Below are 16,988 nucleotides of genomic sequence, written 5' to 3'. Positions count from 1 at the left end.
CCCTTGACTCCTTTCAGAGTCATTGCAAAGCAATTGGCACTAGAAGTGATTCATCTCAGCTTAGAGTAGGTGCCTAAAATAGGTCAGATGAATCACACTCTGGTAGAATCTCTTTCCTTACTGACTGGAAAGGAAACCTAGGATTGACCTCTTTACATTGTTCTCACTTTGAAAATTTGGAAAAAAGTTCCTATTTAAAATTTCCTGGGGTTGAAATTCCTGAAATTGCCAAAATACCAAGTTCTGCATCCTCCAAGTGATCCTGAAACATTCTCATTGAAAATATGGCTAATATTTAAAAATATTAAGATGGTATGTATTGAATTTAAAGGTAGCATTGAATTTATCTATATTAATGTATGTAGTTTTTTAGCTTAATATTAAGAACTTCCGCTTGTTTTTTTAGTACCTATTTAACTGTTTTCTAAATGAGGTCAAAGTCTTTATTACCATCTTAGAGACATGGAAACTGTGGGACAGAGGGTTCCAAGAATCACAGGGAAGAAAGTAGAAGGGTTGTCTGGAGGTCCACCTTGACCAACTATCACAACCACTAGACCATGTTCAGCCAGAGTTTTTTCCAACAAGTCTTAAAATCTTCTGAGGATGGAACTTCTATGACGTCTACAGGCCTCATTTCCAGTGCTGAAAAATCTCATAGTGAAAACCTTTTCCTGACATCCAGTCTGAACTTCTAATCTGCAATCCATGGCCTTGACTGTTGTATCTATAGACAACGGAGAAATGATTGAGTCTTTTTTGTTTGTAGCTACTTGCCAAGTCAGTATGGGCTGGTTTTAGATTGCTCTTAGACTCCATTTTACCATTCTAAATAAGAGCTGCCTCTGCAAAGTCTCCTTGTTCATCATTTAACTTCTCTGTGTACAACTGGAACAGGAGCCCCAAACTGGACATGATGACCCACAAGTTGGTTCGGCGGATGAATAAAAAAGAAGAGGAGAGGAGAGGAGAGGAGAGGAGAGGAGAGAAGAGAAGAGGAGAGAAGAGAAGAGAAGAGAAGAATATTTACATTGGAAAGAATTTGCAATAATCATCCAGCTCATCGATTCTGACAGTATCAGAAGCATGCTGTCAATGCCCTTGTCCAAATGTTGACAGGCTTGGGGCATCAACCACCTCTTCAGGAAGCCTGTTCCAGTGTTTGACCTCTCTCTTAGAAAGGATGTGCTCTCCAGTGTCCAGTCTAAACCTCCCCTGGTGCAGGAATGAATCATTCCCAGGCTTCCCATGACTGGGTAGCAGGGAGAAGAGCTCATATTCACCTGCAGACTGCCCTGACTGGCTCATAGCTCTTTGGCTCCTCCTTAGTGTCTTTCTTGAGGATTGGAAAAATCTTTTCCCATCAGTCTTTTCCAGTCAGCAATACCTCCATTTGTAGCCATAATTGTTGATAAATGATAGACAGAGACCTCACCCAGCCACATCAGCTGACAGTTTTAGTATCTTCAAGCGTATTCTACCTGATCACATGGATTTAATTGAGCTCCCCTGAGTTGTGCCTTGTCTGCTCCTTCCTCACTCCTGGCTGCCCCTCTCCCTGCCAAGCTGTGTCAACCTGCCCAAAGGTCTGGAACTGTCTGGGCTTCTGAAAACTGATGCTGAGAAGGCCTTTTGCACTTCAGCCTTTTCCACTCCACTGATAATAAATCAGATTTTCTCCTGCATCCAGCTGTGGACTTGCATTTCCCCTGAACTTCCCTCTGCCTCTGGCACACCTGTGGATTCCCTGCTCTCTGCTGTTATTCTTCTCTGTCTTAGTGCCAGCTGGGCTTTGGTCTTTTCCTTTCATCCCTAAGAGCACAAAAAAAGCTTTGATGATCCTCCTTTGTTTCTCTTCCTTATTTTTGCTTTGTGTGTGCTCCCTTCTAGCATTTTAGCTCATCAAGAAGTTCCTTGATTAGCCAAGCAGTCCTGGTGAATTTCTTACTCTTCCTGCACACACAGAACATTTATTCCAGAGCTCTTTGGCGAGCTCTTCTTTAGAAGTATGGCAGCTCCCCACAGCAGGTCCCTCTTCTCTGGCTGCTGGCAGGGGAGCCTGTACAGCTCTTTTTACTGACATAGTCTGCTCTCCAGAAATCCACTGTTCTGACCTGGGACCACCTTCTCTAGCCTTCTTCCAGATCCTGCAGCCTTACTGAATAACTGCTGTCCCAACTTTCATCTCTGGCCATGTTCACCTATAGGAGTGTGCCTCTTGTTGACAGAGTGACAAAACTGTCTTTTGTCCTCTCAAAAAGGAAAGAAGCTCAGAAGTTTCTCTCTCGATTAGGTGAAAAAGTCACCTCATAGGCTTAGGGGACTTCAAACTTAAGGAGAACTAATTGGACAGAAGCCAAAAAGTCCCGCTTGGGCAATTTACTAGAAAAAGAAGAGAACAAAGAAACTAATAGCTTTTGTAAGGTGTTTTTCTAAAAAAAAAAAAAGAAATTCTAGCACCTGGCTCAGTTTTTCTCTGTTTGTTATTTTGCCTTTTATTAAACCTTTTTGTTTCCGACACTGCAACAGAAGCCATCCTGCTAATTTTTATACCTCCAAGGGTAGCTGAGCTATCTTTAGCGTGTTATAGACCTCCAAAAGCTTATTAGACCTAGCCCAAAGAAGCTACTATAACACTCACCACCAGTTCTTCCCAGCTGGTGACCAGCAGGGCTAGCAGAGAACTGGCTCTGCTTATCCTTTCTAGTATTTAAATCACTGAATGCCTTGCCCAAAGCCACCCAGAGTCAAGAATATAAACTCTTTTTATTTTGCTTTCTGTTTTGTCTTAAATGAAAATGTTCTACAAATATGTGCAAGCAATGAGGAGTTAGGAAGCCTCTGAAGACATCTTCCCATCTTTGTGCCTTATTTGCTGGAGAAGATGGTTAAAAATCATCTTATCTTATTTGGGAAAAATAGCTGTTCATTTGCCAAGGTCAGCAAGATGCAAAGCAATTCGCTGAGGGCTATATTCTCCTCTCTGATCCATTCTGCCAATTTCCACTTCATATTCAGCAATCTGTCCACACATGGGCCTCCTAAGGATGTCAGCAAGAATTCCACAACCACAAGAGAAGAGCTGGGCCCTTCAAATGTTAGTTGCTCAAGTTGAAACCACCTCAGGGCTGTTTTGACTCATGCGTTTAGTTCCTTTGACTGATGAATCCTGTTCCTTTTGAAAAAATTATATGTATTCACAAGCTGCTGTTTTGTCTGTCAGGACAGAAGAAGTGTAAATAAAAGGAACACAGAGCTGGAATGGGTTGCTGGGATCAGAATCTTGCTCGGTCTATAACACAGGCAAGCAGATCATATGGTGCCTTCATATCTTTATCAGGTCCCATCTTCAGGCAGATTTTAGCTGTGTCCTAGTGGTCTTACTGAAATGTTCCAGAGTTTCATTTCCTTGGTGGTTGGGAACCTAATTTTCAGCCTAAAATGATTGTTTGCTTGTTTGTAAGAAGGTTCCTTTGCCAGCTTTGTCTATTTGTTTAAACAGCTTTTCTCCCACTTGGCCTTATTCTTTTCTCTCCTCTGTGATGTTACTCCTTCAAAGCCTTTTCTGCAAAACTAATGCAGTCCTGTTCTTCTTGCCTCTTTCCATGTGTCAGTTGCCTTCTCCTTGTTAGCTACAGTGGCCTTTTTTCCCATCTCTTCCAATCTGCAATCTTTTAACTTGAGTGTATATGAATTACCTCTGTAAGGCACATTTTGGAGGGCAGGCAAATAACAAAGCCTTGTCCTTCTTAAGACATATTAAATATCTTTCTGGACAACCCAACCTTCCTAAACCCTCAATTTTCTTCCTGTTTTCAATGTGGTTCCATTGCTGCTCCTTCACTTTCCTCTGCTTTGCTCAGCCCCTCCATCTTTGCCTTCTCTGGACACATCTATCCTGCCTATTTTTTTCCTTTACTGATATCTATTTTAAAAAGGAAAGTACACATGTATTTATTTGTAAAGAAATAAAAACACATAATGGTATTTATAATGGAAGAGAAGAGAAGAGAAGAGAAGAGAAGAGAAGAGAAGAGAAGAGAAGAGAAGAGAAGAGAAGAGAAGAGAAGAGAAGAGAAGAGAAGAGAAGAGAAGAGAAGAGAAGAGAAGAGAAGAGAAGAGAAGAGAAGAGAAGAGAAGAGAAGAGAAGAGAAGAGAAGAGAAGAGAAGAGAAGAGAAGTGACCTACAATGATCATCTAGTCCAGCTGAAGAAGGACCTGATTTTAGGTCCTGCAGTCTCGGTTCCCCAAAAGATTCATCTTTGTTCATTGCCAACCTTAGCATCACGTCTGAATTAGATGAGAAACTTTTTGGATATTGCTTTGCTTGATGATGCATCTTTGATTCTGCAAGGAGGTAATTGTGATACACTGAACCATAGTAAAGTCTGCCTTCTCTGTACCTGTTATCCAGCTGTGGTCTAACCTGGGCCTTTTAGAGAAGGAGAGAGAAGAAACTGTGGTCAGCCAGCATGACGAATGCCATCTTTCCCAAAGGAAACTTCATTGCTGCTATGTCTGTAGCTTCTTCTTCCTTGTCTTTCATGAACTATTCCTCTTCCATAGATCTTGCTGGTTTCTCCACACCTGTATCAGACCTTCACCATATCCCACCTCCTTGTCCCTGCCTCCATACCCTGTCATCATTTAGGTTGGAAAAGCCCCTAAGATCATCCAGTCCAGCTCTTCTCTCAAACCTGCCATGGCCACCATTAAACCGTGTCCATATGGCTTTTAAATCCCTCCAGGGACAGTGACTCTACCACTGCTTAGGCAGTCTTTTGCAATGCCTGGCCAACCAATTGGTGGAAAAAAAAATCCTAATATCTGATTTAAACACCCTTTGGAGCAACTCGAGGCCATTTCCTCTTGTTCTGTTGCTTGGTAGAGCCTTCCCAGCAAACAAAGTGGCAGGACCACTGTCTGAAATCTTTTTGTGTCTCTTCTCATGGCTTTTTCACCACTCCAGGAGCCCCAGCTACGGGTCACACAGAGAGTGAAGAAGAACAGGAGGTGCTATTTACATGTCAGAATAACTAATAGGAACATTCCTGTGACTACTTCAAAGGAACTTCCCATTCATTATCTTCATTATTAAATGCTTCAGTGCTGCTAAGAAGGAGGGCAGGTTAATTGGAAAAATTATGTTTAAACTTTATAAACAGTGCAAGCATGAAACTCATCATTTTAATAAGTGTTATCATCTCCTGGATCTAATAGATCTTAACTGATGCATGTTATTGTTAAGTTTAATTTAAGAAACTATCCCCAGAGATGTTTTTGAAATCAATGAGAGACATGTTCTCAAACAATGTTAGAAATATTTGATTTACCTACATCCTTGCTGCTGAACTAGTTTGCTGAATAAAGCGGCAGAGAAAAATCTGCCACTTTACCTTCTCATATTTCATGCTAAAAGAAATGGGAAGCTATTTAACCCAATATGTTAAAATATCAAGTCATCCATCAGTGCAATTCAGTCACCTCTGAAGCAGCTGTGTAATTCTGCAGAGCAGTGCTTGAAACAGGGACATTTTAACCAGATCCAAATAAATTACTGCATGAAATTAACCCTTTTCTCCTTCTGAAAATAAAGAGTTGGTTTTTCTGTCATGCTGTCGCTTCATAAGGATTTAAAGAAGAGCAAAGCATGACTCTAGGTTGTTCCCTTTAACCATTCACTTATTTTATTAGGAAATAAAGTTGTCCATCTCAGCTCCAAGCAGGTGGCTGTGGCACCTCATTTGGCAGCTCAGATGCTGAGCAGTGGACACCAGACAGAGGAAGTCACCTGAAGGGAGTGAAAAGTGTTTTGAGAAGAGTGGCAAGCTGAAAAATCTCAGGAGTCAGATGGGCAAGGCCGGGCATCTTAACAAACAGTGCTTGTTTACTCTTTGTACTCAATGTGTACTCTTTGAAGAGATTTTTTTGTAGGGACTTGTGTACCTGAAGCCACCCAGTAAATCCTTCCACAGGTACAGCAGAAGTCAGGGTGATTCCAGCTTTGGAGGGCAAAGAGCTGTGCCATAAACCAGCACAGAGCTGGTAAGACAATGTTGGGAAAACAGCTTGGAGGTGTGACTATAAGTTAAATACACAGTTTGCTTGTTTTTCAGTGATTCCCTTCTGAACTAAACCACAAATATGCTTAATCACCAGATCACTATCTGTGATCAGTTTTTTGGATGCACATTTGGGGAGAAAAAGAAGCATTTACTTGTCTAAACACCAGTGCAAACATAAAGAGAAAAAAATCGTTTTCTCTCCAATTCAATTTTGAGAAAGTTTTTTAGAAGGAAGAATGGGATGTTCTTTGGGTAATTTATAAAGAAAGGGAAAAAAATACCCTAATACAAAATCAAAGCTCCTCTTTCTTGAAGGAAGTCCTTCAGGAGGGCAAGTAAAGTGCAATATCTGGAAGTTCAAGCATTCTGAGGAGTCAGGCCTCAAAAAACATGAGGTCATTTTAAATCCTAAATGAGGAGCAGATTTCACAATCCTTAATAGTGGAGTAGGTTCCAGGTCCATTTTATTTGCCTTCTGGTTTCTGAGCCTTTAGTGTAGCCCATATAAAAATGATGCCCTAAATCTTTTATTTGCAAGTGGAAAAGCCAAATAACTGATTATTGTATGAAATAGGTCTGAGGTCTCATGATGCTTTGGACAGGAAGCTTTTGGAAGACACCAAACTCAAAATCTATTAAGACCAATGTCTAATTGCCATCTGAGATTACTCCTAGATCCTCAGTAGTACCGCACACATAATGTGATGCTTAAATACAATTTTAAAAAATAAGAAAAAAAATCATTATAAACAAATTCCACAAATTCTTTGTTAAGGAAATGTTGAAGAAAAGCATTTGAATGTTCACAATTAAAAAGTTTTTGGTGATCTTGTGGACCCATCTAAGGTTCCCTTGTAGGTGAAGAAATATGGTTTTACACTGCTCAGAAGGCCAAAATTGACCTCTTTAAACTCAGAAACAAGGCATGAAGGTGTCCTAGATTATTTGCCACTGTTGAAAGCTCTGCCTTGACAATGGACATGCTCAACTCTTTGTTGTGGGCAAAATAAAAATGGCTCTAACTGGTTTTAAACTAAATAAAAGCATTCCCTCCATGAGTTTCTGCATTCAATATGTATAGCCAAGAGAATGAAAATTTCTGACCAGATTTTGAGATGCATGTTCATGTTTAATAGAATCTCTACTCCACAATGTTTATCCTATTAATGTAACCGTTATGGAATAATAGGGATGGTTCACTTCCAAGCAGATAAAGTGACTCTGCCACTGCATAAGGAAGGAGTGGCCTAATCTGGCCAGTTTGGGCATCTGTGCTGAAATCTGTTTGGGATGACTTTTACTGCTCACTGTGACCTTGCTGTGTGTGCAAATATCAGCCATCTGAATTCATCCTGAACCAGCCTTCCACCACATGCCATGCCCTGGAAACATGATGCGCCATAACACCCTGCAAAACAGTGGGCAAAAGCTGAGCTGGTTCAGCAACAGGGACTGGCATTTAAAGCTCAACAGAAAGGAAAATAAATGAGGGAACATAAGCCAAAAAATTACCAGCCTTTAACTTTGGTCTATTTTAGCAAAGGTTTCAGTTCCCACTGTAGGACACTGAATGAATAGTTGGGCTGAGATCTGCAGAGCTCAGTGTAAGCAGGGAAGGGAGCAGCTCTCCAGGGTTCCTCCCTCACCTGATTAAGGTGCTTTAGAGGACCAGGGGTAGCAATTTTCATGCAGGTTTATTTCCATTCCAGAAATGCCATTATGCCACAAGGGGGTAGGGGTGTTCTGTTTAAAACCTTGCAACGTTTTCCTACAGACCCAGCATTTCAATGGGAACAGTGTTTGGTATTATAAAAAGCAACACAGATTGAACGTGCACAGACATTTTCTATACCATCTGCATTTCAACTATTGCTTTCCTTATAATTAACATCTGTTCATAGATATCAATCTGAGCAGCAAGGATGAAGTTATTTAAGAACCGTCTATCTTTCAGCCTGGCATGTTCCTGGGGATGGTTCTGGAGGTGGAGAATGGGTTACCCCCAGGAAAGGGGATTTGGTTACAAGGAGCACCTTTCATTAATCTAAACAGATTGCCAAGGGCTTGGCAGCACCAAAATGGACACAACTGGATCTCATCAGAGAAAGTGCCCCTCAAGCACAGAAAAATTCAATAGCATTGGTGGGGTTGGTGGGGTGTGTGCACTCACTCACTCACTCATTGGGAAAAAAACAGCCAAGAAAATACAGATAAAAGGCCATAGGTGATCCCTGAAGATGGATATTCCAGAGGACAATGCAATTGTGTTCCTCACTCACTCACTCATTGGGAAAAAAAACAGCCAAGAAAATAGAGATAAAAGGCCATAGGTGATCCCTCAAGATGAATATTCCAGAGGACAATGCAATCATGTGTTCTTGACTCATATGTTAAGAGGAAAATTTAAATTAATGTTTTAACCTTTTTATTTTGTTTCACTCAATATGACCCTGAAAAAGTCTTGGGAATATTGTGGTGGAAGAGGATGTGGCACCTGGATATAGAGAGAATCTCTCTCCTTAGTTTCTTACAATATCCAGGAGATAAACGCACAGCACACAAACTCAGGGCAGGATGGAGAAATGCAGCTGAGAGACCGGGTAGAAATTTTAAAATTCCCAGAATTGCTGCTTGTTGACATGTGTTATTCCAGGGTTAATGGGATCCACCTGCAGCCAGCTTTCTGCTCCCCCATTTCTCCTGGCAAACAAGCAGTTGAAAGCCTTCAGTCCTCCTCTAGTGAGACACCACACAATATTCCCCCAGCCCTTTTAATCCAACAGTGTCCAAAGAATTTTTTTAGCCCTCATGAGTCACACACATCATAAGAATTGGATAAATATGTCTTTCCATATTTCTTTTTCTAGAAATACAAATTTATTTCCCTTGAGATTGTCTTACTTTACAGCACTTTCCACAACTACTACTTTCAACCATGAAGAAAAAGCAAGCTTAATTTCTGATATATTTAAAGGAATTAGTCATATTTTCTACACTTAAAATGTCCTTTATTTCATTTTCTTTTTTTTTTCTTAAGAAAAAGCAAAATAAAAATGAGACATCAATACTAACATAAAGACTATCCTTTCCTTTTTGTTTTATATGACTGTGGATCAATGCAGTTGTCATCCTTCAGAGCGAATGACATGTATTTTTCTTTTCCACAAGTGGTCCTTAAAATCCATAACCTCACCTGTCTCTGCCAGGAGATAGATTTATATCCTCCTATTACCACGAGCATAGTCTGGGGTGGAGGAAGGATGAGAGTGACTTTAGCAGGAATAGGAAGTGAGAAATATTCAGGCCAGTCTAGTTTTGTGGTAGACTGCAGCCACACCACCTAATCCACGTCACCTAATCCATGTCACCTGCAGATCTCACCACCTGCTTCCCCAAAAACTCTCCCAGAGTGAGTCGTGACATGGGAAAAATGGGACCCTACTGCCAATCAAAACTTTTCATCTTTCTCCTCTTGGGCTCTGGGAGAGTTCAGGCCCTGGACCATTCACTGAGGAAACTCTTTGATCCCAAGAAAGTTATTCTGCATCGCACCAAAACAAAGCAAAACAATCTTCAAGGACTATAAATAAAAGATCCCTTTTTAGAAATTCCTTTAGGACCTGCTCTTTTAAAAAATCTTTCTCAGGTCACAAAGTTTCAGTAAGGAAATGCACAGGAAAAGGAGCACTTTCATTTAGAAGTGGAAGATTTTCGTACATCTGTTTTGTAGAAAATAATTTGCTTTTTAAAAAATATTCTTGTCATTTAATTGGTGAAAAGTAGATTTTTTTTCAGAAAGTTTTGGTATTAACCATCTCTTCTTCCACCCTAAATTTGAGACCAAATCAGAGATATAACAGTTTTAGTGGAATTTTCTTTTCCGGCATTAGAAATTGGATCATTTTGTCAACATTGCTCAGCCCAGATGCAAAGACTGAGCTAGGGAATAGAGACTAGAGGTAAATAAGAGGAAGAAACATGAAAAACAGATTAATCCAAAACATTAGACAGAAACTAGTGAGGAGAATTTTTTTTAAGTGTGAAAGTAGCTCTTCAACAAAAGCAAAAAATTTCTTTTTACAAATGTTGATGGCATTTGCTGGAGGGAAGATGTGAGGGGGAAAAGAATGAAACAGAGCATTGTCCGTTCACCCCCATCCGAATTGTCTGGTATCCAGACCCTCTGCTCAGCACGAGCAGTTTTGTCCTAGAAAAAAAAAAAAAAAAAAAGAGACCAACAACTTCCATCTATGCTCCAGGAGGAATTTCATATGGAGCTAACTAAGGGAAATCGGCGTCTCAAAGCTGCTTTGGTCCTGCAGGCCAGTGGGGTAATAAGTGACAGATCCAGTGGGCGGGAGGGACGGAGCGCGGAGCACGGGCAGGTGCTGCAGTCACTCTCCTCCTGCCAGGAAACGCGGGAAGAATGCATGACCAATTCAGTTTCAGAGCAGAATGCTCTCTTTAATGGACAGAAAACACTAACCTTTTATTTTTTTTCTCTTCCTCTCCCTCTCTTTTTTTTCCTTTTTTTTTTTTTTTTTCTTAGATTTAACCCTTTGGAAGGACAAAGAACAAAGCTGACATCTCTGCCCAGCCTATTTTTACCCATCTAAGAGTTTCCATGTCACCTAAAATCCTGGAGAAATTCACTGTTGTGAGAAGACAAAATAAACATCCTGAGAGGGTCGGATTATATGAGTGAGATGAAATCAGGCTAAAACATCCAAAATACTCCACCTGTTTTTTTTCTGACTTGCTGCAAACCTAGCAGAAATTGTATGGCTCTGACAGGCACTGCTGGTATTTAATATTTTGGCTACAGGGGATCTCAAAGGAGGAGAATCTTTGGCTTGGAAGGGAAATTCTGAAGTGGTCCAACACCAAGGGAAAAGCTGAAATGATCAGATTTTGGTACAACACTTAAGCACTGCTGACAGGAAGGACCAAGGTACTTTGTACAGGATCAAACCTTGAGCCGGCTGAGACCAACTAAATAATTTGGTTGTCATCAATCCCAGTCACCACCAGTGATGTTATTTCAGTGTCCCTGCCTGGGAGTACATGTACTTTTTCCAAAATATATGCAGATTAAAGTTAACTTGTAGGTAACATGAAGGAGATGTAACCCCAGTGTAACAGCCCAGCAGCTTTGCACACCAATAATACACACAGACCTATCCAAAAATTAAAGCATTTATTTCCCAGCTTGACAGTTTGTTCCTAAATACAGATGAAAGTATTCAGAATACACCGCATGGCATAATACCATTGTACAAAGGGGTGTTTTATCCCCTGTGGAAAACTTGGAGTTAATGTGAATAATTTCTGTGGTCTGCTTAAGAGTCTCCCTTCTACATCCCACAGATGTACACTGAAAGTTATCCTGTCCTTACAGTATACTCAGAGTTTCTCAGCAGGTGAAATAAAGTACTAAAACAAAAATCGCTGTAAGAAAAAGATTAATTTTATGACTCAGTAGTTTGAAATATAGCCTATGACAAACCCAAGATAGTTTAAACACAGGACAGAAGAATGACTTCACCTGGATTTATTTTTGAAAGCCCTTGATTCATACAAACTCCTCGTTTTGAGGTTTGGATTCTACAGTGAGAGAAAAGAAAATATTTTCCTGTTTGTGTGTGCACATGCACGTTTTTAATATAAATTATACAGTTTTGGTTTATGTGTGGGTAGGTATATGCATATGCATAGGCATATGTATAGTGCAATTCACAGTTTTTAGGATTTTAAAAAAATCAGTGGCTCATAGCTGAGCTTTAAAATAAACTGGTTTGATTTTCCATATTAAGTTAAAAAAATAAAATAAAATGAGGGACTAATGAAATTAATGGTTGCTCAAATCAGGAACAATTAAAAAGCACACATTTTTTTTCTTAGGGTATGAATTGTATTCAATGTTTGCAGCACAAGCCTGTAGGATAAATAATGTAATGGGTTTGGTGATTTGATAGTAAAAGCAGAACAAAATCCTACAGATGTAGCCTCATTTTTCTCCACACTCCAACTGCTCACTTTTTTTCAATTGCATATTTTGTACAGTTAAGAAAAAAATATCAGATTCTTTGTCTAGGAGAACCAATTTCCACCCTAAGAGGTACTCGCATATAATTATAGGAATTTTGGAAAGTGAAACAAAGAAACAGAAGACCAGTGACTATGTTTGGGTTTTTTTTAGTGATTTGAGATTAAATTTACAGCTGATATCTTTTGACTTTTATAAGTTTTATCCCTTCAGTAAAAATCCCTTAACTTTTGCACATTTTTGTGCACCAGAGCCTGATATTCAGAATCTCCAATTCTCACTGGCACCCAGGACAACATTTTTAAAGGCAATGAGATGCCTAAAGATATAAATTGGAGGTCTAATGGGATTTTCAGAAGTACCTCAGTGCCTAACTTCTGGGCTTGGATGCTTCAACATCTTGAAGAAAAAAAAATCTATCCAGAGCTCCCAAAGAATTTTAAGTACTTGCAACCACTGTACAAACCCCCTTTTTAGAAAACCAAATAATGGAAAAATACCATCAACCATCAAACAAAGATCATCATAATTTGTTGCTTTCCCCCTGAGTTTAGCACTTTAACAAAATCAGAGCAACTTTCTCTAAGTAATGTAGAAAATGTCTCATATCTCTTAAAACTATTCAGGCTGATGTTGAAACAAGGATTTGACACAGGATCAAGTCTGCCATGGCCAAATAAATTCCCGTTTTCCAGCTAAATGGCAGGAACTGAAAGCAAGCGTGCCACTCCATGCTTTGCCTGGCATCTGCCACGGGTTGTGATCACACTCCCAAATTCTGCCTGGGACAAGCTGCTGCTCTGTGTCCAAGCAGGATGGTGCAGCCGTCCTGCTGTCCTGGGTTTGGTTGTCATCAGCCCCAGATTTTGGGTATGCTAGTGGGACACATTAAAAGGAAACCTAAAAACTCAAAGGATGGTAAATGAGGAGATGAGGCACCAAGAAGTTTTGCTGTTTTTTGGTACTGAAAGAAATAGAGGATGAATCCAGGCATGCCTTCCTCTGCATCCTCCACAGAAGAGAGTTATGAGAGCAAATTCACCTGTTTACCAGATGAAGAGAAAAATTCAAGCACTGGTAAGCCCAAATATGTTCTCATAAGATCATGTAACTTCCCACCAACTTTGGAGACGAGTTAAAGTAATCCAAATGAGAGGAAGCCTGGAATTATTGAGGAAATGTTTTTCATTTTTATTATTATTGAAAAATGCCGATGACTCAAACTGGACCAAGTCTTGGGAGGATTGTTTCCAACACACTTACCTTTCTAGCTGCAATTTTTGAGACGCAAAAAATGTACTAAATGTCAAGCTCTGAGGTTTCTAAAAAGAAAGAGGGTGAAAAAATATCTCTGTTTTATAAGTAATTTTTCCGGCTTGGAATTTCGGAATTTCGGAATTTCGGAATTTCGGAATTTCGGAAGGAAGGAAGGAAGGAAGGAAGGAAGGAAGGAAGGAAGGAAGGAAGGAAGGAAGGAAGGAAGGGAGGGAGGGAGAGAAAAACTGAACAGTATTGACAACTCAATTGTGGACAATTCAATCCAAGTCATTTATTTGTCCAGGAGTGGTGCCAGGACAGAGGTGACCCTCTGTGAGCAGCAGGTCCTGTACTGCAGGAGTAGCAGATGCTTCAGCCTGGGAGTCCAGGGCAGGGAGTTAAAGGAACAAGAGGAACAACAACTTCTCTCCTAATGTCCTCAGAGTGGCTGCCCTGGCCTAAGGGATCACTGTTTCCCCAGCACAAGTCAGAAATTTCCTAGGGTTTTTAAAAACTTCCTTTTAAGTCCCTCAGTCCCATTAATCTCAAACTTTTGTGTGAGAACACTGTTTGGAGAAACCAGATGGGATCACCTGGTAATCCGTGTCCAGCCCTGGAGGTGAATTTTCATCACCCAGAGCTGTGACAGCTCTGTTGTAGAACGGGTCCTGCTCCCTCCTCCTGCCCTGCTCAGCACTAATCCTCTCCAGAGCTCTGACTATAGGGGTGCCCTTCTTGATCCAAAGCCCACTTGCAATAGCAATGATCAAAATGACTTTATCTTGCCTTAAATAATCTCACATGGGTTCTCACAATCCAGCTCTGTTTTCATTGTTCAAATCCATAATTTCAGGCTGGAGCAACTCCTCAACAAAGCTGCTCTTTCCTGACCCCTTGACATCTTGGGCAAGGAATATAATGACCTCCATTGATTCAGCTGCTGGTAGCAAGAGTGAAGGGGAAGAGGTTTCCCATTTCCTCCCCAGTGAGGCTTCTGCATTGGTGAAGTTGTTAAAGGATTTTGTTTTCTGTCCAAGAAAGTCTTTTGCTGGTGCCAGTGTTGCGTGCGGGAATAAAAACAAGGAACAGAGGCGAGGGGGAGAGAAGTCATTAGACGAGGGAAGGATTTGCTCCATGCAGGATGTCCCTCTGTTTGGAGACAGAGCTGGGATCAATCTCATTTTGTAGAATGGCTACAGCAAACACAGGCTACAAGGGGAGAGTGCAGTACAGGGAGAGTAAATTTACTGCTCAGTCTGACAACTCAGGCTTTACTCTGCAGTTTCAAGAGAGGTGGAAATCACATCCAAGACCTTTAATGGTGGAGCTGGGAGAATGGGCACCTTTCAGGTTAATCTGCAGGGGGTTTGGATATGGAATTCTTGACAAAAAGGTCTCTGTAGTATGTGATGAACTTCTCTAGAAAGTACTAGAAGTTGGTCAGGTCCATCTGTGCTGTCACCCCTCTAGGTCACACCACCAGGAGCAAACACACCCAAGATCTGCACCCTCACAACTCATGTTCAGGTAACAACACCTACTTGGGGGAAACACAGAAGGGAGGAAGGATTAATAAAACAGAACTAGTGGAGGAGCTGGACATAGCCTCACTTCATATGTTTTAGCAGCTCAAAATAAACCCACATTAAAGTAGGTGATATATTTTTAGAGCCCTTTAAAGGAAGTCTCAGACAGACTGAATGAAATAAGGGAATCTTGCTATAAATACAAAGTAGGTCCGCAGTTTTTTCTTTTTTCTGGTTTGTTTTTATATCTCTGCTTTTAAGGAATACTTAGCAATACCTGAGATCAAAAGGCTTCTAGACCCTCCTCAAATGTTTAGCAAACAAAGTGTAACTGGAAAGAATTTCTACTTCCTTTATGTTTCTTTTCATTACTTTGTCTCCTGCTCGGTAGTGATAGGTACTTGTACATTCCATAGTGTAATTTTGCAAGGATATCTTCCCCAGGTTTCCTTATTATCCTATAGTGTAACTAGCACACATCAATAGATGTATTTGTCATCAGATACACAGTGTGTGGTGTGAAAATACAGCCAGAGGTGTGCACGGGAGGAAAAGAGGAGCATCTGTCCTGTCTGCTGTAAATTGCACAAAAGAAGGAACCTTTAAGATGACAAAATCATGGAATGATTTGGGTTTGAAGGGAGTTTAGCCCATCCAGTTCCAATCCCCTGCCATGGGCAGGAACACCTTCCACCATGCCAGGTTGCTCCAAACCCTGTCCAACCTGGCCTTGGGCTCTTTCAGGAATGGGGCAGCCACAGCTTCTCTGGGAAATCTGTCCCCACCCTCACAGTGGAGAATTTCTTCCTCATATCTAATCTCAACATGATTTTTCAGTTTAAGGCTATTCCTCACATGATCACAAGAAGAAAATTGGACAAAGTTAGACCCAATGAGTAATATTAGAGTTTTTTATGGTTTTAGCTCATGAGACACTTGAGACTTGTAACATTTCTTCCTGGGTTGGGATGGGATTGTTTTTAAAGGCTGGTATTTCTGCAGCCTGGAGAAGCTGCACAGCCCTGCAGTAATGCAATCAATACAAGTTAAAGCCAGTGTGAAACATTATGTGTTTGTGAGTCAATTAGATTCATCCACCAGAGGTCATTAGATGATCAAATGACACTTTCCTACTGTCTTTATAAGTAAAGATATCAGCATTCTGTGCTATAAAAAATGCATTCTCATTAATAATAAAAACCTTAAAGGAGAAATAGAAGTGTTATGAAGTAAAATATCATACAGGGAAGTTCATGATTTTAAATAGCTTTGATAAGAAAACAAAAATAGGTTCTGGATAATATTACAAAGAGAAATTAGAATTCTCATGAATTCTTATTCCAAAATGATGGGCGCTACTTAGAAGGTAAGTTTGACTCTCCATTATTCAAATGACATATTTCTAATTGTCTGGTCTGAACGGCATAAACTCTGCCAAGAATGGCCCATGACTATATAAAATATGAGGTAATATGAGAGAGGTGCCTAATTGTGCTTGTAACGAGGTGGAATGAATCTCCCAGCTTTCATTGCATACCTTTACACCAATGGAAAACAGAAGTCCTTCTGCCAAATAAAGTGGATTTAGAAACAAAGAAAAGCTTTCTGTTTTTTCCCTGTCTAGTTTCTCCCTATCCTCACTTGGACTTTTTCCTTCCCTTAGCTTCTCTACCTGTGATAGAACCTTTCCCTTTCTTCTCAAATACCCTCTTATTTCATTTCAGATATTACCTGAATGTAATATCCTTCTGTTCTGGCTTAAGTTCTTCAACTCCTCCATTTCTCATTTTGTCTTTACAATTTCATTAATCTGGGGCCTGTTCTTGCAGTCACTGCTGAAAGAAATGAGCTTCATGCAGGATTATTAACATATCTGAGGATTTCAGGTCTTCTGGGATCGCTTGGGATTGCTTCTCAGTTACAGTTGTCCTCTTCAGTGTATTAAAATTGGTAGAAGATAATAGGAGATATTTGTGATGGAGAAATTCTTAATCTATCAAATACCTTTTATCCAAGTTTTCCCCTACATATCACCCTTCCCTTCCCTTCCCTTCCCTTCCCTTCCCTTCCCTTCCCTTCCCTTTAAGTACCAGG

The sequence above is a fragment of the Geospiza fortis genome, unplaced genomic scaffold (genome assembly GCF_000277835.1).
Source record: "Geospiza fortis unplaced genomic scaffold, GeoFor_1.0 scaffold106, whole genome shotgun sequence".
Lineage (NCBI taxonomy): Eukaryota > Metazoa > Chordata > Aves > Passeriformes > Thraupidae > Geospiza > Geospiza fortis.
The sequence above is the reverse complement of the archived record's forward strand: the minus strand, read 5'-3'. Positions refer to the sequence as shown.